This window comes from Panthera pardus, unplaced genomic scaffold (assembly GCF_024362965.1).
Source record: "Panthera pardus isolate Hobbes unplaced genomic scaffold, ASM2436296v1 HiC_scaffold_17, whole genome shotgun sequence".
NCBI lineage: Eukaryota > Metazoa > Chordata > Mammalia > Carnivora > Felidae > Panthera > Panthera pardus.
Window position 1 is genome coordinate 1,640,227 of NW_026526732.1, and position 24,563 is coordinate 1,664,789.

A 24,563-nucleotide genomic window follows, 5' to 3' on the forward strand; every position below is an offset into this window, starting at 1 on the left:
CTTTCTGCCTAAACTTCGCAATGTTTTTATGAACGAGGAACACTCACAGAGAAAGCTCATCTGCTCCTAACTTCCGTGGGGACAGACGTGGCCTCACACCGCGGGGCGAAGAGCCGTGGGCACGGGCCCGGCTCCGCGTGGCCGCACCAGGGCCCCGGGAGGGCTGCTGGCAGGCGCGGTGACCGCCTCTGTCCCGGAGCCGCGCGAGAGCGCCGCGTGGACGCGCAGAGAACAAGCACGTCCCGAGCTCTGAATCCTGACCTCACCGGGGGGCTTGAGGCCTCAGCAGGCATCTTGCCCCCTCCGGGCGCTCGGCCCTTGCGCGTCTAGTGTGGCGGATCTGGCCGAAGCCTCGCGTCTGATTCCGATTTATCTGCATTTACCTCCTCGAAATACTGAAGCTCTTTAATGTCAAAGAGCCTTTTAATGGCCTTTTAATCCTTTTCTCTTGAAAGCAGGAGCTTGTGATTTGCCCAGTGTGAACAAACACAAAACATCAAAAAAGTCCATTTTTGGCCCTAAACCGGAAGTCTGCAATGAGCGAGGGAGATGATAAATGTGGCAAATGTGTTCCCGGTTCCAACTTCCCCACGGAAGTCTTGACTACTCACCTTGCCGAGAGCCGCCTGGACGTTCCCGAGGTGCAGAGCTCACCCCCCCACACACACACACGGACACTCACATCTTCACACTCGTGCACACACATGCTCACACTCGTGCACACACATGCACCAGGCACACGTGCACACTCACACATACTCATGCACATACTCACACTCAGGCATATCCTCACACATGCACACACACATGCACACACAGGCTCATGCACACTCACATCTTCACACAGGTGCACACACATGCTCCCATGCCCCAAGCACACGTGCACCCTCACTCATGCTCGTGCACACCCTCACAAACGTACACGTGTACACACTCACATACACACACATGCACATACGTTCATGCATATCCTCACACATGCACACACACATGCACACACAGGCTTATCCTCACACATGCACACACAGGCTTACACACTCACATCTTCACATAGGTGCACACATTTGTGCACACTCGTGCACACACATGCACCAGGCACACGTGCACACTCACACATACTCATGCACATACTCACACTCAGGCAGATCCTCACACATCTCAATCATACTCGTGCACACCCTCACACGTGTGCACGTGTACACACTCACACACATGCACACTTAGGCACACGCACACAGAAAAACACACTAAGCTCCGTCTCGGAGCTACCCTGGGTTGCTGCTGTCTCGGTTCCGCCCCCCGCCCGTCCAGAAGCTCAGCTCGGGGAAGCTGCCTCATCGAGCCCTTTGCCTTCAGTTCCGCGTGGTGCTCCCTGGACCAAGGGACACCCTGCTCCGTTCTGAAGCCCCTGTGCACGCTGGTCCCCGTCATCACAGGAGCCCAGGGGACCGCCGGCAGGGGGACAGGACGGCAGCGGAGAAGGTGTGCGGTCGGCAGGAGATGCCGGGACATCGCTGCTTCCCAAAGCGTCGCCGGACCACGCGCGCCTGAAATGCACCTCCTGGGCCCGTGCCACGACGCCACCACACAGGAAGGCTGTGAACGAGCGGCCGAGGAAACAGCCAGAGAAAGCACAGTGGTTCACTGGGAAGGCCCTCACGGAAGCTCAGAGCTCTGCTTACCGGAGAAAACTCCTGCTGCCCTGGACGACAGGGGACTGGCTCCACAAATGCCCCTGCACGCAGCGCAGAGAAATGTTCAAACCGCGATGAGAAAAAGGGTGTTCTCCATGCCGTTGTGTTAGGCGTGTTTACACTGCACACCCGCGTGTCCGCGCCCACAACTCACCGCGAGCACGGGTCCGGTGCAACCCTGCGTGCTTTCCTCACGTTTCTCATCTCTCGACACTTCAGGTTCTCACTATTCACTTAATTCCAGCCCAGCTTCAAAACGAGCCCCGGAGCCCAAAGTGCTCTTTACTCTGACCCCTCAGTTCAGCCCAGGGGACCATGACACGTGAGTGCAGTGCCTCTCCAGCGTGCTGCACCTGCACGTGTGTGTGCGTATGTGTGTGCACGTGTGAGCCTGCATGTACACGTGTGAATGTGAGTGTGTGTGCTTTGTTCTGCACGCGTGCATGTGAACACGTGTGCACATGTGTCTATGCATGTGTGCATTTGTGCTGTGTGAGCATGTGTGTGCATGTGTGCTGCGTGTGTGCATGTGTTAGTGTGTGCATGCACCTGTGTTCTTGTGTGTGTTGTGTGCATGCATGTGTGAGTGTATGTTTGCATGTGTGTGCAAGTGTGTGCATGTGTGCACGTGTGAGTTGTAGCAAAAGGGATAAACTTCAAGTCTCAGGTGTCATATTATGGAAGGGCCTCCCTCCTCCCTGCCCCCTCTTCTCCCTCCTCCCTCTTCTCCCTCCTCCCTCTTCTCCCTGCCCCTTCTTCTCCTTCCTCTCTTCTCCCTTCTCCCTCCTCCCTCTTCTCCCTCCTCCCTCTTCTCCCCCCTTCTTTTCCCTCCTCCATCTTCTCCCTCCTCCCTGCCCCTTCTTCTCCTTCCTCCATCTTCTCCCTCCTCCCTGCCCCTTCTTCTCCTTCCTCCCTCTTCTCCCTCCTCCCTCCTCCCTCTTCTCCCTCATCCCTCTTCTCTCCCTTTCTTTTCCCTCCTCCATCTTCTCCCTCCTCCCTGCCCCCCTCTTCTCCCTCCTTCCTTTTCTCCCTCCTCCCTCTTCTCCTGCCCCTTCTTCTCCTTCCTCCCTCTTCTCCCTCCTCCCGCTTCTCCCTCCTCCCTCTTCTCCCCCCTCCTCCTTTTCTTCCTTATATCCTTCCCACCCTGTATTAACTTCTCCTTTTCTTACAGAAAAGGACTGCATTGCTTTTGTCATCAGACAGCAGGTTGCTCGTCAAAGGGAAGGTGACGATCGTCTTTAATTTCCGGCCCCACAGTGAGGGGCCTGGTTGGGCCGGGACGGGGTAGTCTCTGGTCGGTTTCCTGCATCGGGGGTATCAGCCCAGATCTTGTCCTGGAGACCTCCGTGGGCGTGATGGCACAGAGACCTGGGCCCTCCAGCTGATGCTGGGAGCGCTCTCCCCAGACGCAGGGGAGGAAGGCTTCCGGGAGCAGGAGCGGGACCCCCCCCCCCCCAGGCCAGGCGAGGGGCTGCGGGCACGCCCTGAAACCCTCCAGCCTGGACAGTGGCCAGCATGTGACTCCACCGAGCAGTGCCGGAGGGAGCGCCCGGGGCCGCTGCCCTCTGCCACTCCGTGCCGCTCCGGAGTCCGCTCTGAGGCGGGACACGGCGTCCAGCCCCATGAGCGGTGCTGGCGACGGCCTCCGCGGGGAGCTGCGCGACCGCCACCCATGGGCGGGGGCTGGGCCTGGTGCCTGCGCTTCCGCGGGGAACGCCGCTGGCTCACCCGCACAATCCGCGGACTGCGCACGTTTGCCTGGCTGGCTGAGCCCATGTGTCTTAGTTGGCTTTGCCGGGGGTGACCCAGAAACAAGGGGGGGGGGGGGCGAGTGGTTACCTTGGGAGGTGACTCCAGGAGACACGCGCGGGGTACGGGGTGAGCGCAAGCGGGAGGAAGGAAGGGCTGTCTCCAGTCGCCAGCCCCGTGCCGCCGGGGCCTCCTGGAGCAGGACGCAAGGTGTCCCACGAGCTCCCAGCCCCGGGCAAGCGGACCGGGTGGGGCGGGTGTTACGGACCGCCACCCGCCTCTCGGGGGCTCCCGGGCCAGGGCCTGGGGCTCCAGCCGGGGCAGCGGCCCCCACAGACGGGCGGCCCCAGGCAGACACGGCAGCTGTGGGGTAGACTGGGAAGCCGGCTACGACCGTCAGTGCGCACAGGCCAGCAGGGAAGAGGCCTCCCCAGAGAGAATGTCACTGTGTAGCAATTGTCAGCGCCTCCCCAGAGAGAATGTCACTGTGTAGCAATTGTCGGCGATAACTTACTTTTCAGACGCACCAGGATCAGGGATTAAAATACTTGCAAGAACAGAATAGTATTTTCATCTGTCTTACTTTGAGGGCAGGGACCAAACCTGTTTTCGATTTGTGTTGCCGGCAAAGATTGAATGTGATGGATGTGTTCTAAAAAGTAGGTTAGTCGGATGTGCCCAGGTTTTTATTTACCCCTGGACATGGTTCCAGCATGTTCTGTCTGTAATATTTTAGATTGGCTTTCAAGCTTGGGTTTTCTCCACTCACAAGTCACTTCCTGGGCAGTGTCCCGAGGCCACACAGGCCCCTGGGGTGTCCAGGCCTGGCGGCCGCTGCACAAACCCAACCTCCCGAGAGGCCAGCAACTGTCAGGGGGACCGAAGCGGTCAGTTGATGTCTGTGCAGCCGAAACACAATGGAGCAAACAGCGTTTATTTTAGCCCAGAAGTATACAGCAGCCATCTGAAACTAAAGTAGGGGTTTCCAAGACATTTCTTTAGCCTCAGATCAGATTCCTTTCTTCAAAAGAAATCTCGCCCAGAAAGGCAGACACAAGGAGCAGAGAGTGTAGGACTGTCCCCCCGTGAAGGCACAGGAGGCCTGGCTGCCGTATGCCTTCGCCGGGGACCTCACGGCTCTGAGGGGCCGCAGGGATGTGGACACAGGCTCTGAGAGCCTCTGCGGAGACAGCCGCACGGCCGGCACTAACCGGACCAGAAGCCCGCGGGACCGAGGGGCCAGGCCGCCTCCTCCCGGGGCGTCCTGCCCACCGGGCCCGTCAGTGGGCGGTCTGTCGGTCCCACTGCCCTGTGAGCCGCAGACAAGAGCGACGGGAAGGTGCCCGATCCTGGCCTGCTCGCCTCGCTGTCCCCGGCAGCTCTGGGAGGGCAGGGTGGTGCCGATGTCCTTCCCAGGCTTTCGGTCAACAGCTGGCGGCCAGGCCGCATCATGCAGGGGGCCACGCAGGGGGCCACTCACCAGCAACCTGTGCATTAGACAAGGAACGCTCAGAGACCTGGCCGCGTTGGCATTCAGGCTGCGGTGCACGGGCACCTTCCCGGAATGTGCCGGTGCCGGAGACGGGAGGGTGTGGGGGGACGGGGCCCCGGGCCCCGGGCATCCGCACGGCTCATGCCCAGCCCTGACCTCGGACGTGCACAGCGTTATAGTCAGTGGGAGGCCGAAATGTGCCCGCGGTTGTGTCGTTTAGGAAAGTACATACGACAAGTTAAAACTAGACAGAAGAATGCCGGAGGCCGTGTGCTGCTCCGGGAAGCCTGAGAAGTCAGACAGAAAACGCTCCCTTACGTGCAATCATGAAGCCGTTCTCCACGGGGCGGGAAGGCGCAGGGCCCGTGTCTGCGCCCCCCGTTCTCTGGGTTGGCATAACCACGCATTCGCCTCCGTGGAACTACCCTCTGGATCCTGGGGACAAAAGAAATGCAGAAGTTCACCTGGTTTTAAAACCAAAGCCGTCTTTTCTCCCGGCCTCACCCTCCCTGAAAGAGAGAGGAAAGCCGTGGCTCCAGCGTGGCTCCCAGTCGGGGCTGTAAATCAGCCCAGGTGCGCTCCAGGCCCCACCAGCCTCCTCGGCGCTGCCAGGCCGCAGCGGGCCAGCCTCCGAGGACGCAGGATCCAGGCTCAGGAATCCGCCGGGAACCCGGGGCCAACGGCTGGCAGGCAGCCCGAGAGCCGCAGCCGGGTTTGGGGTCTTTTATGACCTGGGACTAAGGACACTGCTGGTTTCTGAGAGGGCTGCTGTCCCTGCCCGGCACACGGGCGCGGGGCTCGGTGTCTCCCCAGAACCGCGGCGCTCCGCTCACAGACGGGCGAGCCCCCGGGTCCAGGGCCCTTTGTCCCTGTGGGTTTCCAGAGGGGGCAGGACATGGGGAGAGCAAGCACAAGGGCCGTGCCAGACGCGCCGGCGCGCCGGGCCAGCCCACCCACCTCGCCGCCTCGGCCGGGCCTCGGGGCCTCACCAGCAGCTTAGACGGTGCCCTCCCCACCCGCCTCTCAGGTCTGAAGCTGTGGCCAGCTGTTTCCTGCTTGCCGGGAGGGTGGTTTAGACGACTTCCCCACAAGAACGGTCCTCGTCTCCCCAAACCTGAATCCAGAGACCGGTCTGGCTTCCCCGCTTGAGCCTGCCCTGCAAACACCCGGACCCCCGAAGTGGCCAGCGGAGGCCCGGCTGGGGCTGGCGTGGGCTGTGCTCCAAGAGCCGCTGGGGCACCGAATCCCAGCCCTCCCCGCAGCGCCGGGGGCCGGCCGCGGCCTCGGAGTTCCCCACGGCCCGGCCGCGCATCCAAGGGCAAACGCGGGGCGGGCCCCGAGATGTTCTCGAGGTGTCCACTCTGCGGGACCACGTCTGCCATTCTACAGCTGGCCCATCTGTGGTACCGGGTCCACGCTCACCCAGGTCCACGGCGACGGGTCCTGTGGGCCACTCGGCTTCCACCTCCTCCTGACGGCCAGCCGTGCCCACCATCAACCATGTTGCCAAAGGATCGTCTGGGGCCTCCCCGAAAAGGGAAAACTGGGGGAAAACACAACCACATTTATCGTGGGTGTGTTTTATTTCCGCTTTAGAATTATGAACTTGTCTCCTGTGCTTCAGGCAAGGCGCCGGGGTCGGCGGGGAGCTCAGACCCAAGCCGGGCGTCCTCTGCGCACACAGGCACCCACGTCGATGCAGACCGTCCGTGGCTCCTCTGTGGCCCCCTGTTACTCGAGTGTTTTTGGCATGTTTTTCACTTACCTTCGGTTTGACTAAAACCCCAAATGCATTTGGCCAACTGCATTTCCCTCTAATTTTTTAGCATATATTTATTTTAAGGGAAATCTAAGCCATGCATTTCTGATTCACTCATTGTTCGTCCACGCTGGCTGCCGGGGGCTGGGGGTTTCTTCGGGTGCCCAGGGCTGGCCCCGGCTCCTCAAGAGTGACCCCGCCGCCCTGCCCCGGAGCCCTGCTGGGGACACGCAGGAAGCAGGTCCTGCCCAGGGACATACTGACCCTGCAGAGAGTCTGTAATATCTATAATATGTGCAGGGTGAATACGCCTCCCAGATCTGAGTGGGATTGAACTGTTGTTGTTGTAACTTAGAACCCATGATTTTCGGAGCGGTTCTGACTTGGAAAAGCACATTTTCCCCTCCCTGACGGACAGAAAGCTCAGGTCGGACAGAGGCTGGGAGGGACGTGTGTGCCCCACACCCCACACGCCGGCCCCCTTCTCCCGCTGCAGGTGAGGGTTAGGGTCTTGTGCTGAGGGAGGGAGAGCAGACAAGGGAGACGCGAGTCCTCTCCCTTGAGGCCAGGCAAGGCCGGGGAAGGGCTGTGGCCGCCGCAGGGGGGCTGGGGGCGTCCCCAGCGATGGGTCCTCCTCACCCTGTCCCTTGCGGCTGGCTCTCCTTCGAGGGGAGGTTCGGGGCCAGGGAATCCACACAGAGTGAAGGGGCTGAGTCGGCGTCCCAGGCCGTCCAAGGGGCCCCGTGCCAATGCCCCCCCGACGTCCACACTCGAGGCTGCCTCATCCTGCGGGGCCTGGCGCTCAGACGGCCTTCCCCCCCGGGCCACCTCAACACTGACCAGACTTTCAGTGGGTGTCATCCACCCGTTCTTCCGTAGACCCAGCAGTTGCCGGTTACTTGAACTTGTGCACGTTGCCAAAACTGACGGCCATGTTTTCTGTTGGTCATGCGTTGGATATTTTCACCATCCTGTGCTATTGCGCCCATGCAAAAATCTCTTGAGGGGACGGTCACCTTATGTAACTGCCAGGTGACAGCCATCATCACGGGTTGGCAGTGAGGGGGATGGGCAGGGATGCTACAAAATACGTGGTCATCAGGCTGGGTGCCCATGGAGACTCCGGAAGAAACCAGTCGGGGCGCTTATTGGCTTTGTTACTTACGAGCACAGTTCCTGCTCAGTAGGCCGCCTGTTCACCCAAGGATGTCTGGTGCACGTGTGACAACAGCAAGTGATTCGTGGCCCCTTTATTTGACCCTTTAAACTCCCTCCAGTGAATATCACTCAGTGTCACGTAAGTGCCCCCGGTCTACACCCCGGAGGCAGGTAACTTTCTAGGTGAGAATCCTTGATCTGGCTTATTTCGCCGAGCATAATACGCTCCAGAACCATCCCTGTCGTCGCAGATGGCGGACCTCATTCTTTCTATGGCATGTGCACGCGCGTGCGCGTGTGTGTAGCCTATGTTCCTTGTCCGTCTGTCTGTGCACATTTAGATTGCTTCCATATGTTGGCTGTTGTAGATAATGCTGGAATAAAACAAATGAATAGGGGCGCCTGGGTGGCTCCGTTGGTGAAGCGTCCAACCTCGGCTCAGGTCGTGATCTCGCGGTCTGCGAGTTCGAGCTCCGCATCGGGCTCTATGCTGACAGCTTGGAGCCCGGAGCCTGCTTCGGATTCTGTGTCTCCGTCTTTCTCTGCCCCTTCCCCACTCACGCTCTGTCTCTCTCTGTCTCTCTTTCTCTCTCTTTAAATTTAAATAAACTTGGGGCGCCTGGGTGGCTCAGTCGGTTAAGCGTCTGACTTCGGCTCAGGTCACGGTCTCGCGGTTCGTGGGTTCGAGCCCTGCGTCGGGCTCTGTGCTGACAGCTCGGAGCCTGGAGCCTGCTTCAGACTCTGTGTCTCCCTCTCTCTGCCCCTCCCCCCACTCGTGCTCTGTCTCTCTCTCTCTCTCTAAAAATAATAAACAAACATTAAAAAAAGTTTTAAAAACAAATAAATAAATGAACAAACAGCAGAATCAGACCAGTAAATACAGAGAACAAACGGATGGCTGCCAGAGGGGAGGGGTGGGGGAGGGCAAAATGGGCGAAGGGCAGAGGGAGACACAGGCCTCCGGTTATGGGGTGGGTGGGTCACGGGATGAAAGGCACAGCACGGGGAACGGAGCGATGGTATCGTGACAGTGTCGTGCGGTGACAGGGGCGGCCGCAGTGTGGTGAGCGCAGCGTGACATGACTTGCTGGGTCACAGTCTGTGCCCCCGTAACGAAGGTAACATCGTGTGTCGACTACACTCGAGTAAAAATAAAAATTAACGCGAAATGGGCACGCTCAGCCTGGACTCGAGGCGCCGGCGGCACGAGGCCAGGGTCGGAGAGCCTGCCTTGCGCATCCTGGGCGAATGGCTGGGAAGGCGCCGCTGGAATTTTCCGTGGGCACAGCATCAACACGGAAGGTTTGCGGTGGGACGTAATCAGCCACGCACAGCCTCCGTGTAGACACTGAGGAAGGAGCTGACCCCGGGCGGTAGGCTGAGTCAGGACCCCAAGGGTGCCCACACCCCGATCCCTGAAACCGTGAAGGTGTGGGGCTTGGCAGCTGCGACCGGGCTAGGGGTCCCGAGGCGGGGACTTCATCCTGGACGGCCCTGCAGTCTGTGACTGTGACGTCAGGAGTCCGTACAAGACGTGATCACGGGAGACAGCCGGCAAGGTGCTGGCCAGGCGGCGAAGGAAGGGTTGGGCTTTGCCGACGGGGAAGGGCCACGGCCCGTTTCCAAAGGTGGGAGGGCGCACGCTGTCCCCTGGACCCTCCAGGGGGAACTGCCAGCCACCCGGCGAGGCGGGTCCCAGAGGCCCGGCCCCCAGGACTGTAGGGAACTCGCCTGTGCTGTTCTCAGCCCTCGGGTCTGTTCCAGCAGAAGCCAGAGACTCCGGTGGCCCAGGCACCAGGACGCCCACGGGTAGGAGGGGCCCTGGCCACTCAGACTCTGCTCCCCTCGATTTACTGGCTTTGCCCCCGTTCCCATGTCTATCAGGCCAGCAGCAAGACGGCTCTCTTGGGCACTGCATCGCACAGAATTAGACAACATTCAGGGGACAGAGGGGTACATCACCCCCAGCAAGCTGTCTTCGCCTATCATCGCCCGGTGTGGGTCACGGGCACATTCAGAAAGATCTCTGAAAGGAGGCTTGGCTTGTGATGGTCGGCGGGGACCGGGGCTCCCAGCAGGGCTCAGTTCTGTCCCCAGTGGCTCTGCAGGGGGTGCAGGGTGGGGGCGGGCTGGTCCTGGCACCAGAGGGCGGAGGGGCCACGGTGCTGCCGAACGAGCTACAGACCGGCGGCCGCCTTACGCCGAGGGCTCCTGCGCACACGCTGGGGCCGCCTGGGCTGAGGCTGAGCTGCGTCTGCCTCTTCTGAGCGACACGCCCGCACTCCAGGGGCGTCGGAGCAAATCACATCCTGTCGGGACGGAGACGTGGAGGGTGTGCGGCGGCAGAGCACCTCGCGGTGGCCTCCGGTTCCGCCGCCGGCGGGACGGCGACAGGGCGGTGGGCTTGCCTGAGAGGACGCGCACCACGAGCTCTCGTGGCCCTGGAGGGGCCCTCGCCCTCAGGGGGACGGAGGCACCGGGGTCCACGGATGGCCAGGGGTCAGAGATGGAGTGGAGGTGCTCGCCCCCCGAGTCCTGGCGGGATCCGGCAGCCCTGGCCGGTTGCACCAGGAGGAAGTGTCACTTTGAGGGCAGGAGGAAGTTTCAACGACCTGCGCGTCAGACTGGACTTCGGGACAGAGGGGCTCACGCCTCCATCCAGGAAGGGCAAGTCCGCCGCCTGGCCTGTAGGGGACGGCCCCCGAGTGCTGCAGGGACCCCATCCCCCAACGCGACATCGTCCCAGCCTGGGGGAGGCATCGTCAGGGGCAAAGCCAGGCAGATGCTGAGTTTCCGCGAGCCCCGTGCGGGTGAGACGGCCGGAGGTCAGAAGTGTCTGGACGGCAGCCCGGGGAGGGCACGTGAGTATCTCCACGGTGGGATCCCGGGGCACAACAAGGCCTTGTTAAGCGCCCATCGTATTTAAGAATTCACTGATTTCTTCCTCTTAAGTTTGCACGGAAGTCTGGCGGGAAGAACAGAGAACACCAGGAACATAGAGTCATAAACCCCACGTGTTCTGAGGGACCTTGACTGGCTGCCCCCGGCCCTCCTGGAACACGGGGCCTCCCGGCCGTCCAGGATTGAGGAAGCATGGGGAAAGCCACCTGCGTGAAGCCACACATGGTCTCTGGGTCTCCAGGAAACGCACCAGGGACTCCGCACTCTCCACACTTCTAAGGGAAAGGCAGGGGGCCTGGGGCAGTTGTTCCTCCATTCAGTCCCACGCCCTTGCCGCTTTTTACACAAACGCTTTTAGAGTTTTCTTTGGGGATTAAATGGGTACTTTACTAAATTCAACAGAGTACTTAGCATCTTGCGGTATGAAAACACAAAACCAACAACAACAAAAAACCCCGAGAGATGCCTTTATTAAAAAACATAAATAATGCATTTAACCATGTGCACATGTGCTAGGACCACCGTGATGGCACTAGCCTTTCATTTTTAAATTGTAAACTACAGAAAGATTATAAATGTCAGGCTTTATGAGGCCCTAGGAGAAAGCTGTATTAGCTTAGATATCGTAAATCATCGGTGCGTGCACACCATTACTTGACGACGTATGTTTACAAATAGACGCACGGGGATGGGGCGCCTGGGTGGCTCAGTCGGTGGAGCGTCCGACTTCGGCTCAGGTCACGATCTCACGGTTCGTGAGTTCAAGCCCCGTGTCGGGCTCGGAGCCTGGAGCCTGCCTCCCGAGTCTGTGTCTCCCTCTCCCTCTGCCCCTCCCCTCCTCATGCTCTGTCTCTCTCAGTCTCTCAAAACGAAGTAAACATTAAAACATTTTTAAAAAGACTTTACAGATAGACACACGGACAGCAGGGTTTGAAAAGCAGGGAAGATCACTTACTCTATAAGCTCTCGCACAGAGTCGCTTTGTTAGGAGTGATGCCACCTGGTAGAGGGAGCCAGCCACGGACGGAGGCCGGGTGAGGCAGGCAGGTCACGCCGGGGGCTCGCCTGAGTCACGTCACCCCAGGACAGCTCACCCTTTACAAATTTAAAAGGCAGCTCAAAATGAACCGTGTTTAGCCTGCTTTTAAGACAACACCGGATTCACAACCGAATCTTCTCTCTAACCACCCACAGGACGTTTTCAAACAAGACACCCTCGTTCTGACCCTGAGGCAGAAAGTCTCAGCGGAGAATTCCCCACGGCTTCTGTATTGCTGCTCTGCACAGAAGCTCACATAGACGTCAGATAATAATGCCGTCTTAGAACATACTTCCGTTACAGAAAGACGGAGGCTGGAGACCCCTGTCCCCCAGACTCCCCGGTGCACATGGGCCTTGGGGTAAGCACAGGTGCCCTGAGCCCACGAAGCAGGAGAGGGCAGCAGGAGCCTGGGGGGGGGGGGGGGGCGGGGGGGGGGGGCTCCGGAAAGTGGCTCCTCCAGGCTCCCCCGGGGGCTGTCTGCGTCAGGACACCGGAGAAAGGAAGCAGGCTTGCGGTCTCCTGCTCGGGGCCTCCCGAGGTTGCTATCAGCTGGCAGGTGTCACCCTTACCACCCCCACACCTGCGAGGCACGGTGCTGTGAAGGACCGGCTATGACGTTCGTTCCCCAGATAAGGAGACTGAACCCGCCAGAGGTCAGGTGATTGTCCAAGTTCCCAAAACTACAAAGCAACAGCACCAACGACGTTCGGATCCACCTGGCTTGACCCCGCCCCTGAGCGCCATGGCCTGACCCAGCGCCCGGGCGGGACCGTGGCTTTGACTGGTAGCCTGGGCCAGGGGAGAGTGTGGGGCCCTGTCTGCTCTCCCAGGGGAGCTGGTGGCTTTGCTTGGCTGGCCGGAGGGTCAGTCTGGGGTTCCTTCCTGCCCTGTGGTTCTGTGAATGGGCAACCCAGGCTTTCCTCTGATGCAAGAGCCCTTCGGCCAGTGACTCACAGGGTCCTGGCATCAGAGTCTTTTGTGCAAACATTATTCTTTGAAACCCCAAAAATAAACATGCAGGGGCAAAGAGATCTAGTTGGGGCGAGCCGCTCCGGTTGGGGGCATGGGCGGACCTCTTCCGAGGGCCCCACCTGAGACACTTGGGGAAGTGCGGGAGTTCAGAGGACCTTGTTGCCCCGCATGGGCTGGCATCTCGGCAGCCGCCTGGGAGGGCACGGGTTTGGCACGTCGTACCGAGGAGGACATAGGAGTGACACGCCCAGGCTTCTGTCCTCACAAACGGCCTGAGGAAAGACGTGCCCCAAGTCCCCCGAATCAGAGCTAAGCCGCCCCAGCGTGGGGGTAGTTCTCCAGCTGGCGGGGAGGCGCTGGGGGCAGGGGGGACCTTCCGCAGAGGGCAGGGATCCCCTTGCAACAAAATCCCTCTCCACTTCGGCTTCGGGGAGAAGAGGAGGAGACGTCCACTCCCTGGGGCGTTCCAGGGCCTGGAGTCCCCCTTGGCGGCTCTGTCCCCTGGCTCTGCATGCCACACCCAGCTCATCACGTGTCCGCCCAGCTGTGCTGGACCGAGCCGCTGTCCCAGAGGCCACAGGAAGTGGGACGCCGGCAGCCCATGCAGCTGGAAGGATGGGCAGTCGTGGGAAGGAGTCGAGTTTCTTCCGAATTCCACTTCTCTGGAGCGCGCCCTGCTAGGAAGGTCTGCGTTTGGTTCCCCCTCCCCGTCGGGCCGCTGGTCGCTTTATCCCTTCCCGTCGGGCTGAGCAGTTTCTGGGGGAAGCGGCCACGAAGCCACCTCCGGAAACACGGAGCGCGTGTCCCGGGGCTGGAGCCACAGGGGTGAGAAAGAGCCCATAACCGTCCACATCCGGTGCCCACCAATCCGGGACAGGTGAGGACACAGGCGGGGACACGGGCCCAGAGCAGGTGGGCCTTCCTGGCTCCCGGTGCCTCCACAGCTGGCCCACAGCCCGGCTCCCAGCCCGCGTCCGCGTCTGTGACTCGGGCACGGGTGGCTCAGCCCTCCCCCCGCAGACTGCCCACATGTCCACCTGGAAATCCGCACCGCGTCCTAGACTTGAACAACTGTGCGAGAAGGAACAACTTAAACCACTTCTCACATGAAAAAATTCCCCTAATTTACTGTGGGTTTCGAAGCATAGGGTTTCTGTCGTTTCCATTCTACCATGTGTTTAATTTAGTCCCAGAGTGTATAACAAAAATAAGGGGAAATAGCTGCTTTGCAAACTAGTCCTGGGTCGTCGCAGGCGGGAAACGCTCGGGCACACGGAGGCGAAGAAAGAGGCGGCTGGAGCCGCGGGGGACGGGGCCCCCCCGAAGTGGCCCTCGGGAGCCGCTGCCCCCAGAGCGGGTCTCCAGACAGAGGCGGACAGGAAAGCACCTGCTGCCCCCACCCCTTCCTCCCGGGGACGAGCGAACCAGAGCTCGGGCTCGGGGCCCCATCGGGAGCCCTCAGTGCCCGTCTCAGCCTGAGTGACGAGGGCTGAGCTAAAGCCACAACTAAAGTCGCCTCCCTTGAAGGGACACCTTCAACCACAGGCCTAACTTGGGAATAAAAACAGTCATCTTCTCTGATGCTGTTAGTTTTCTGATGAAAAGGGGAGCCGCAGATACTGGTCTTTCTGGGTAAATACAACGTCCCGCTGCTGGAGAGATGGGCACTCCCGGGGGGAACAAGTCCACACAGGCGCTCCCTCAGGGCGGCAGGCAGCTGGGGGTGCTTCCCTTCGAGCCAGGCCTCCCGCCCCTTGGCGCACATCTGGGCCTGGCCCGCCTGGATCGGGAAGGAAGCTCAGGAGGCATTAAACCTCCTTATCAATAACTGCCTGCTGTGCCCGGCGCATCCGGCTGCAGGCACCTGTAAAGCAATAAAGGCTGCTGGGACGGCCACCGCACCCGCCCCGGGAGCTCAGCCACCGGGCCGTGGCTCCAGATCAACGGAGCTCTCAGGGAGCAGACGTTCACATCAAAGCCGCGGCGTCCTCCAGGAAACCCGACGACAGCCATAAAAGTGAATGCGAGGGGTGAATGAGGCTTTGTTACCTCGACAGGCAGCCCGCGTCGGCCCTGGACGTTCAGCCGGCTGCTCCGAGAAAGGGGCGCAAGTGTGCCAGGGGGCCGGTGGAACGTTCCAGAACCCTCACCATGGACTCAGGATGCCCCAGGGGGCCGGTGGAGAGTTCCAGGATGCTTGCCATGGACTCAGGACCCTAGACACACATGTCAGGCCATGGGGACAGGAACCAGGGCCCGGCCTCCTCTCCCTCCATCCCCTAAAGACCTTGGCCCGGGGAAGCAGCTGCACTGTGGTGTGCCTCAGGCCAAGATAGTCCACACTGTAGCGTGCCCCAGGCGGGGGTCTGCTCCTGACGCACGCACGCGTGTGTGCACGTGCGTGGACGTTGTAAATGGGTGCACGCACGTGGATACAGGTGTGAGCACAGGTGTGTGCACGGTCACACCTGCGTGCCTCTGACCGGCTGGCTGCTGTGCCCTCAGACACGGTCATCTTCTGCAGCCCCATCCGTGACCCAGGCTGCTCCTGGGGACCTGAAGTCTCCCTGCACCCTGGCCGGCCCACCTATCCAGTGAGCTGACAGAGGGGCCGCCCTGGGTCACTCCTCCAGCACCCACGGCAGGGAGATGCGTGGGCACCAGGCCCCCACCGAGGCCACGGTCTGCAGCACCGGGCGCTCCCAGCAGATGGAAGAAAGCGGACCTTTAGGCCAGGGCCAGTGGCTGGAAGCTGAGCGCAGCCGGAGGTGGGCGGGGCCGTTCCTCCCCCGGACCAGTGTCCCAGGGACGTCGGGGCGGGAACCGGCCCAGAGCGGCCACACAGCCCTGGACAACAGCGCCATCAGGTGGCGACTCCTCCTGCAGGGCCTCCCCAGGTTCTGACCCTGAAACCAAGTCCGAGGGAGGGACACACACGCCAGCGCGTGCACGCAGCCTCTCTCTTGTTATGGCGCGAACGGTGTCCCCAGAGAGGGGTGCCCAGGTCCCAGCACGGTGCCTGTGAGTGCGACTCTATGTGCGCAGACGCTGCCGGGTGAAGACGGGGCCACCCTGGAGGAGGTGGGCCCGAATCCAGCGCCCGGCGTCCCTCCGGGAAGGGCAGAGACAGGCGCACCTGGGAGAGGCACCGTGAGCGACAAGCCGGGACCCGGGACCCCGCGGGGCCGGAGGCAGCGGGGCGGACCCTCCCTGGAGCCTCGGAGGGAGCACGGCCCTGCCTACCTGCGAGCTGGGCCCCCGAGCCTGCGTGTCTGCCCTCCCGGGCAGGGAGCTTGACCCGCACGGTGGGCGCGGGCCCCTGGGGGAGACGGGGCAGCGGCGGGGAGCCGGTGTGCGGAGAAGGGGGGGCCCGGCCGGCGTGCGCAGGGACCCGGAACACCGCCGGGGACCGCGTGGGCGCACCACGCGGGGAAGGACCCAGGCAGCACCCCTGACGCGGAGCGTGACCGACGCACGGCCACGGAGCAGCGCCGCCGTCGGCAGAAAGCTTTCCAAAGCCTCGGGCAAGTCCGCTCTCTCTGCGGGTGTTTTCTCGCCTCGGAAGGCGGCTGCCAGGGGACGACGCCGCTGTGCTCCCCTCCGTCCTGCCAAAGCGGGAACCGGCTGCGGGGCCACACAGCCCCACGCGGGGCAGGGACCGGGCTGAGGAGCGCGGGGCCCAGAAGACAGCCGTCGGGACAAGGGACACTTGGCACAGCGCGTCGAGGACTCGGGACGAAGGCGGAACTCCGTGATGAGCGACACGGGGGCGGGCTGCGTGGACACAGAATCAGGAGGACTGGCTTCCCCCCGCCCGCCACCGGCCCCACGTGAATTTAGGAACAAACCAGTGCCGCGCTTCCTTGCCAGGAAGAAATGGCAACCCGAATAAGCTGCGGAGTAGGGGCGTCTCGGGCCCCTGCCCAAGGGTCAGGCCCTCGGTCCGGGGCTGCCCCCTGGTGGCAGGCGGCGGCACTGCACCGTCCGGGGCGGGGGGAATCCTGCTGTTTTTGAACTTTTTAATCCAGCCGCCAGACACGTGACATTGGTTTCAGGTGCACAGGTCGTGACTGGGCAACTGTATGGGTGACGCTGTGCTCACCAAGGGGAGCCTTCCCCTGTCACTGTCACAGTGTCACTCACTCTATTCCCCGTGCTGTGCCTTTCATCCCGTGACCCACCCACCCCGTAACTGGAGGCCCGTGTCCCCCTCTGCCCCTCCCCCTCCCCCAGCCCCTGGCAGCCATCCGTTTGCTCTCCGTGTTTGCGGGTCTGATTCTGCTTTTTGTTCGTCTGTTCATCTGTTTTGTGTTAAAGGTTCCGCCCGCGAGTGACACGGCGTTTGCCTTTCTCTGTCTGACTTACGTGATACGCTCCGGTCTCTCCATGTTGTTGTAAATGGCACAGTCGCCTCCCTTTCTGTGCTGCTTCATATCCCACCGTATCTGTGCCACACCTTGTCCGCCCGTCCATCGGGGGACACTTAGGCTGTTGCCATAGTTCGGCTGTCGTGTAGAATGCTGCGATAAACATAGGGGTGCTCGTATCTTTTCAGAAACAATTCAACAGCAAGAAAATCCCGTGAAAAAGTGGGCAGAGGACCTGAAAAGACGTTTGTTCAGGGAAGACCCACAAATGGCCGACAGACACGTGAGAAGACGCTCAACGTCACAACCCATCAGGGAGATACAGACCAAAACCACACTGAGCTGGCGCCTCACGCCCGTCAGACCGGCCAACGTCAACAGCACAAGAAACAGGTGTTGGGGGGGATGCGGAGAGAGGGGGACCCTCGTGCGCTGCTGGTGGGAATGCAAACCGCTGCGGCCGCTCTGGAGAACAGCGTGGAGGGTCCTCAGAAAGTTAAAAGTAACGATCCCGGGTGATCATGCATCTGATGGAGGTTTCTGGATCCCACCACCCGCACGCAAACAATTTGATGAATTTCTAACGAAGCGACCGCAGCTCCTCAGGGGCTGATGTCAATTCATGAGGCCTGCAGCAGAAAATTCTCACGTACCCTTCCCTGAGACATTTAAAAAAAAGCGGTATTTCATATTATCAAGAAGTTAAAATAATGCCAAGCATTAAACAGGTTTATAGGTATTGCTCATGCTTCTGTTCATTTCCCGTTGCACTGAAAATATATTTACCCTAGAAACACATAAATTGCCAGCAATCAGATACAACGTTGTACTGATGGTTCACTTACATAAATGATTTAGATGCTGTTTCTAATTTCATATTGTGGGGACAGACTCGGCCGCAACACAGAGTGTAAACGTCTTTGTACCAACTCTGATGCACGTGATGTGATAAGGAAACACACAGTCTGTGTTTAGTGCGCACCGAGCTCACTAGAGGAACCTGGGGCCCACCCACCAGCTTTCAGTGTCTCAGCAGATGGGGGGCTTATCCGCCCTGCGAACCCCTTCCTGCTTTCAGCCGAGGAGCCTGGGAGTCAATAGCCACGGAAGCATGGGTGCTTTTTCCGGGCCCTGGAAAGGGCAAGCAAGTAGCACAGTGAACACGTGTCCTAACGTAAGTCCCACGGGGCCTCGGAGGAGCTCCAGGGCACAGCACTGAAGGAAGCTGTGGCTCCTGTGGCCACTAGGGAAGAGCCCAAGGCCCCCACGGCCTAGCTGCTCCAGACACAGGGGGACAGTGAGAAGCAGACAGCAGGGCGTCTCCTGCACAGTGTGGGGCGGGAGTGCGGCCGCGGGCAGGCTGCAGGGGATGCTTCTGGGGTCCAGGCAGGGCAGGCAGGCTGCAGGGGACGCTGTGGGGGTTCGAGCAGAGCAGGCAGGCTCCAGGGGATGCTGCGGGGGTTTGGCATGGTGGGCAGGCTGCAGGGGACGCTGTGGGGGTCCGGGCAGGGCGGGCAGGCTGCAGGGGACGCTGCGGGGGTTTGGCATGGTGGGCAGGCTGCAGGGGACAGTGTGAGGGTCCGGGCAGAGCAGGCAGGCTGCAGGGGACGGTATGGGGGTTCAGGCATGGTGGGCAGGCTGCAGGGGACGCTTCTGGGGTCTGGGCAGGGCGGGCTGGCTGCAGGGGATGGTGTGGGGGTCCGGGCAAGGCGGGCAGGCTGCAGGAGATGCTTCTGGGGTCCGGGCAGGGTGGGCAGGCTGCAGGGGACGCTGCGGGGGTCCGGGAATGGCCGGCAGTCTGCAGGGGATGCTTTTGGGGTCCGGGCAGAGCAGGAAGGCTGCAGAGGACAGTGTGAGGGTCCGGGCAGGGCAGGCAGGCGGCCTGCGGTGGACGGGCAGGAGAAGCGCCCCACTGGGGTGGAGGGACCAGCGGGCCAGAAGGGGCCAGCGTCACAAGCGGCAGGATGTGGTGCCCAGCCGGGGCCAGGAGTGAGGTGCAGGGTTAGCCAGGGTGGGCTTCAGTGTGTGGCCAGGGAAGGCAGCCACAGAAGCCAGCTCTGGCCGCAGGGAGACCGACAGTCCCCGGATCCCTCCCCCCACAGCCCCCGTAGGGAGAGAAGTGGGGGCAGAAGACGGCGGTCTCTCCAAGCAGGCGGCACAGTGCGACTGTGTTGGCCTTGTGCCAGTCGGCTCTCCTGGGATTAAGACCATGACACAGAATAGGCCTGGAAGCAGGACCGCGTCTGCCCGGCGGCCTTATTCCTGTCTCTCGTCGCTGCTCTTACCTTTGCCCTGGGTTTGGACTCTGACCCAGAAATCCAAGTGGGTGCACAAAAAGGGAGCAGATCCTTCCCCAAAAAGGGAGTCGGTTATAGTCTGTGTCTCCGAGCAACCTCCAGGGAGCCCCTCTGCCCCCTCCCCTGCCCCCCACGGGAGCCCTGGATAGACCCTGGGAAGGGTCAGCCCTGCCAGGCTCATGCCCATGGCTCCATCTGAACAGAGAAACCCTGGGCCTTTGCTTTCCTCCAACACAGCTTCCGCGGCCCCTGGCGTCCAGGAGGCCGGGCCGGAAGTGACCTCCTTCCTCCCGCAGTCTATCAATGTGTGTGTGTGTGTGTGTGTGTGTGTGTGTGTGTGTGTGCGCACGTGTGGGTGTATTTTACTTTGTTCTGTTTGAAATCACGCTTTTGTACCACGTCTGAGAAATCTTTGCTTCCCCGAAGGTCATACAGATTTTCTTGTTCTCATCTGGGAGTTCTGTAGTCTCAGTTTTTACATCGAAGTCTCTGATCCATTTTGAGTTAATTTTTGTATACGGTGCAAAGGCATGGGTCAAAGTTTTCTTGTTTGGGGCACATGATGTACAATTTTTCCAGCGCTGTTGATTGAGAAGATTTTCCTTATTTCACTGAATGGTCTTTAAACGCTTTTCAAAAAGCAAATGTCCACATATCCATGGGTCCACATCTAGAGTCTTGACTGTGTCCCATCGACCCGTCTGCCCGCCTCTCTAGCGACATCACATTGCGTCCATGACTGTAGCTTTGTAGTAAGTGTTGAAATGAGGGCGTGTGAGTTTCTGCGTTTTGTTCTCCTCTCTCCAATCTGTTTTGTTGTTCCAGATCCCTTGTAATTCCAGCTTGTCCGTTTCTACCGAAAAAACCCAGAGATTTTGACTGGAATTGCGTTAAAGACGTAGCTCAACTTGGAGAGAGTTGGCATCTTACCGATAGTGAGTCTTCCGACCCAGGAACAAGATCTATCTCTCCGTCCATTCACATCATCTTTGATTTCCCTCAGCAACTTGTTATAGTTTTAGTTGTATAGGTTTTTCACATGGCTTGTCACATGTATCCCTAAGGGTTTTGTCTAAACTCACTCAGTAATCGTATTGTTAGAAAATTATTGGTAATATAATTTTGAAACAAATATAGGTATATCGTAAGATAAAACAAAACGTAATCCTGCTAATCTCGTTAGAAACCAGTATGTTCTGCACAAGAATACAAATGTGCAAAGCAATGAAGATTTTTACTTCATTAAGATCTGATTTACTAATTAGTTACAAATAGGAAAGAAGAAACCTTACGGAGGGGAAGCCCGGCCGCCAGCACCTTCAGCAAATAAGCACCACGAGCAGTGAGACAGGGAAATGGTGTGTCCCTGGCAGGTGTGGCAGGAGCACAGCATCACTGCCTGTGACCTGGGGCCTGAGCCCAACCTGCACCGCGGGGCGTCCTCCAAGGTGACGGCGTTCTGATCCTCACAGGTGACCAAGTCACAAATCAAAGACAGATTCAGAACTGCTCTGGACCGAAGGAGAGGCTCCGGGAAAATGACGAGCCACCCCAAGGTTGTTCAGCCTGGATCCCCGGCTGGAAAACACGCAGTCGAGGCAGCAGGCAGAGCTCCATTTGGGTCTGTGGCTCAGGGGCGGGTGGGTGCCCATCTCCTGACTGGTGCTATGGGGATCATGGCTACTCGGGAGCTCGTCCGGGCTGGTGGGAAACATGTGAACATTTGATGAGCATATGGGGGGTGAGAGGAGGGGCTCAGGCTGGCAACTTCGTTTTCAGGAATGAACAGTTCTTTGCATGGTAAAACTTTCCTGTAACTGTGTCATTATTTGAAAAATAAAGAATTTCGGGTTTTTTTAATGTTTATTTATTTTTGAGAGAGACAGTGCGTGAGCAGGGGAGGGGCAGAGAGAAAGAGGGAGACACAGAATCCCAAGCAGGTTCCAGACTCTGAGCTGTCAGCCCAGAGCCGGATGTGGGGCTCGAACTTATGAGCTGTGAGATCATGACCTGAGCTGAAGTCAGACGCTTAGCCGACCGAGCCACCCAGGTGCCCCTAAAATTAAATGTCATTTTAAAAGAGCCACTTTGTTCTTTCTCCAAAAAGCTGGGATTCCTGAATGCATCCGCCTTCTGTTCTGGAAAAAAGCCAGTCAACTCTCTTGTCCCAGAAGAAGAAAGAAGGGCATCTCTTTGCTGGTTCTGGCATGTGCTGACCATGCCTGTCCCCCGAGCCTCATGTGTGCCCTGCTTAAACCAGCACGTCATTTTTTCCCTTACTTTTCCAAAGCCCTGATGTCCAACAGCAGTTTATAATAGTCATTTCTCTCTCCTATTACGGGCTGACTCTTTCCAAAGACCCCTAGACATAGCAGGTGCACAGAGCACTCCCCTCTATGCGGAGGACATCACAGGACCATGGAGTGCACGCACGCCCTCCTCAGGGCACCTGGGGAACAACGCAGAAGTCACCAGAAGGCCCCTTGTCAGCATAAAAGAACAGCTCGTGTTAAAATGTAGGTATCGATCGCCCTAAGCTGCCCTCAGCCAACCCCAGACCTTAGGGTGAGTGGTTTAACCGAGAAGCCCAGCACCCACCAGCTCACAAAGGAGAAGAGTCCTCTCAGCAGCCAGCTCAGGTTGGAAACACCTGCTGATGTGAACTCCGTTCCATGAATCACAGAGGCTCTCCCACCTGCCGGGGCCACCAGCTTCTCAACCAAACTCTGCATGAGAAATAATTGTGCAGAGTAGATAACTAATATCGTAAGGAAGCAATACGTTGTCATTAATAATATGGTATGTGTTTTCTAGAATACAAAGGCAACTGAATAGCGTTAACAACCATGCAAAAACCAGATTGTTTAAAAAAAAAAAAAAAGAGCATTTATCTGTGGTCACCAAATCGTATAAAACAGAGGCAAACAGAAATGGCTAATGTGGGTACTCACTGAGTAAATTCACAATACTCTCCTTTTTCATAAAATGTTGGCGTCTGATTAGTACACGTTGGCTATTTATATTGACTGGATCACTAGGCAATTGCTGAATGCTTTTTAAAAACACAGCTTTTTTCCTTGAGTTTATTTATTTACTTATTTAGAGAGAGCGAGAGAGAGAGCTCGTGCAAGCAGGGGAGGGGCAGAGAAAGACGGAGAGACAGAATCCCAAGCAGTGTGGAACCCGATGCTCGAACCCATGAACCGTGAGATCATGACCTGAGCCAGAATCGAGAGTCGGACGCTCAACCCACTGAGCCACCCAGGCGCCCCACGCTGAATTTTTATATTAAAAGAGGTATCATCAGCCTGGAAAACACCACATCCCATGAGTCTCAGACGTGGCACCTGTGATCTGCGCATTTTCCAAGCGTGTTCTCGCACGGCACCGGCTCAATCCAGAGAAGAGTGTGAACTTCAGAGACCTGTGCTCAGACGCCCTTGGCTGTATGACGTGAGGACGGCCCCGTTAGCAGCACCTTGGGAAGGCACCTGCCTCCAGGAGGGCGGGTGCCGCGAAGCCAAGGTAACGCCGGGCACGAGCTCTGCCAGGTGGTGTTTTGTCGTAAACCGGCATCGGAGGTGAAGACCATCTAGATTTCAGTCGCACGCGAGTGAAAAGTAACACTGAGATTTTTGAAATAGAATTTTGTCTTGGGAAAGGAACCACAAGCTGCCCAGAGCTCCCGGCTCCCACTCACCCCTGCCGGGGCCCTCAGCTCTTCCCCCAAGTGGGGACTGCCCCTGCCGGGGGTCCCATGTGTCCCCTCCCCCCCGAGCCACTCTACCATGGAGCCCCTCCTACCCACCAGCCGGAGAGGGGAGGGCCTGCCGGAAAAGGAAACCGTCCCGTGGCCGCACGGCCTCCCCAGGGCTGCCCTGTCCACGCCGTTTTGTCCCACGTCTGCGTGTTTTACGGTTCACCCCCTCGCCCGCTGCTCGGTGGTCTCACCCCACAGACAGTGCTCACCCTGAGGTGACCGGGGACGTTGATGCTGTGTGGGGGGACCCAGTGCCTCTGGCCTTCGTGTCTTTGTCTCCTGTGCTGACCACCGGCCATCCCCATCTCTGCCCTCCCCCCTGCGGGGCAGACTCCCCCCCTCTTACCGCCCTCCCCTGGCCGCCTCTCACACGGCGGTCCTCGGCGTCCTCCTGGATCTTGGCCATCGCGCCCTTTGGGCTGACGGGTTCCCGATCACGATCTGCACCCCTGCCCTCCAGCCACGCCACACAGCCGAGCACGGGCCGGGCATCCGCATCTGGACGCGCCTCACCCCCCACAACACACTCCAGTACCTTCTTCCTCCAACCTTTTCCGACGCCGCCATTCTGCACCCTCACTGTGCGTTTCTCCGGCCGCCCATCTCAGAAGCCAGAAATCCACATCCGCACCCCACCGACGGCTGGGTCTGCCCGCTCCCTCACCCCTCGCCACGCTTCGGTCACGCCCGCGCCCGCCGCTGTCCTAACAATCTCCACGAGCCCCCTGCCTCCGCCGGCTGCACCCGCCCCCACTCACAGCCAAGCGCCACAGGGCCCCGTGGGGTGTCCTATCCCCAAACAGCCCTGTTATGCTGTCCCACCGGCTTCCCGTTGCCACAGGTGAAGGCCAAACTCCTGAGTAATGCGTCCCCTCCGGTGTGACAGGCAAGGTGCCCCTCACAGGCCCGCCTGCGCTCGGGGCCACCTGGTTCCATGCCCAGGACCTCCCGCGTGAGCAGGCGCACGGACGGAGGGGGCCGTTAGGGGACAATGACCTGGGAAGGAGCATGGGGAGTGACCACCCATCATAACCGCCCTCATGAGCTGGACTCTCCCTGCAAGACAGGAGCACATCTGTCGTGTGGGCACTGCGGGGACAGGAGCCATGGCCGGCACGGTGGCCCGGGCATGAGAGGCTGTGAGCACGGGGACAGGAGCCGGTGAGGCAGTGGGGAGGGACCGTGGCACAGCATCGCGTGGCACAGACACGGATGACGCTCGCTCGCCCGCAAGTGAGGGGCCGGAGGCCTGAGGAGCCGAAGCAACGGGTCCAAAGTCGGGGGGAAGTTCTTCCCGGGCCTGAGCTTGACCCCCGGTCCTGGGTCCCAACCTGCAGGGGGAAGGAGTGGAGGCAAGGCGGCGGCATAAGGC